Raw genomic sequence first — 1807 nt, 5'->3', positions numbered from 1 at the left:
TACAACCATAGAACCAGAAGCTCACTTTCTCCTCCCATACGGTGTCCCCATCACCTGCTCAAACCGGGCACCAGCTGAACCCTCTGATAACCACACTCAACAACCGAGAATTACCCATGATGCTTTACTGCTCCAATTCTCATCCTTCACTTGACTCATATGGCTATAATGCCTCGAACCATCGGATCCCCGATCCGCATTCCACTCTATCCATCCCATGACGACCGAAAGACCCATTCTTCCATTTCGGAGCAACTCCCCCGAGTTCTCCTCTCGCAATCACACACACATGCTGATCTAGCTCTAGCACCCTCAGGTTTGGAAAAACTGATACACTGATGATATCCTCGAACATCCTTCCAGGATGAACCGCTAAAACGTAGCCAAAACCCTGACCAGAATCACACTGAGAGTCCAAGACTCTTTCTCTGTATCCCTTCCGAATCCCTCTCCCTGGCTCTACTTCGCGGTATTCCCTCCGCGCCCAGAGCAACATATCAAGTCGAATGAGCTTTCATTCTACCGCCGCAACACGCTACTCAAAGACCATCGACGGACCACTCCAATCATAACTCTACACTGCCGCTTGCACTTCCGTGAATTCGCATTCCCTTTTCGGAATTCCATTCCTCCCTCTTTCCTTATCAAGGAAACCACTCGTCCGCCCAGTCACCATAACAGGCACCATGGTGCTCATCCCACGCTACATTACCTCCTTAAAGCGTACCCCAACATCTATGCATCACCACTACTCTAACTCTCATCACAGGGGCTCTCAAGACCATGCACTACCTTCACTGCTCCAGATTGCTACCCGGGGCCAGACCTCCCAATGTAATCCCACTGCAACATACGCGACCCATAACCTCGAACCGATCCACAATACTCGTAGAGTCTTCATCATGATTGGACCGCCTCCCCAGGCCTTCAGCCAATCTGGACCACTCTCAGAACCTTCAGCCAATCTGACTGGACCGTCCTCCGAGCCTTCGGTCTGACTGGTACGCCTACCGGCCTTCAGTCTATCCGGACCGCTCAACTAGCATTCATCACTCCGAACCATCTCTTCGGGAAATCCTCCCGTGCATACCGTTCTAGCTCTCTAGGGGTTCCGAACTCCATCTCCATCATACATACTCGATCCCGGCCTGCTCCCATGCCTTCCTCAATCAACTGCTCTAGGTCTGTATTCCGCCCCGCATGCCTGTTACTCACCCACACGAGCTTGCTCTCGGCTGATAGAAATACCGCTGAATTTCCCCAAGCAGCTAAACAACCTCTCAGGCCCAACGATCATCCGAAGAATTTCCAATTCTCCCCCACTTAAGACACTGACAGATAGTCACTGGTTGCCATCACCGATCTCCCCAAGCAACCTTGCAGGAATCAACACATGCACTCAAAATGTTTTTCACCAGCACCAACAACTTTCATACAATCATGTTCCCATGCTGCACAACCTGCTCGAAAGGTACCCAATCTTCAACTATCAATTCCTCAGACTACAGAATCTAACTGGCCTTCAAACCAACGCCGCATCCGTCACCAATCCTCACAAAGATAATCAACGATAGCTCGAAGTACAAATCCATAACCATAACGATCCTTCAGGGAACAAAAGATACTAAAAGGAAATCTCGATCACAACTCGCCAAACCCTCAAGGAACAACGGATACCACACGAAAACCCGAAACACAATTCAACGAAGCCAATAGATAACGATACCCCACAACAATCATAAATAATCAAACATCAGAAAGAAACATACCCGCAGCAGCAAGCTGAAAAACACGACCCTAAGCCCTT

Source organism: Lactuca saligna, chromosome 7 (genome assembly GCF_052625555.1).
Source record: "Lactuca saligna cultivar CGN05327 chromosome 7, ASM5262555v1, whole genome shotgun sequence".
Lineage (NCBI taxonomy): Eukaryota > Viridiplantae > Streptophyta > Magnoliopsida > Asterales > Asteraceae > Lactuca > Lactuca saligna.
This window is presented reverse-complemented; position numbering follows the sequence as displayed.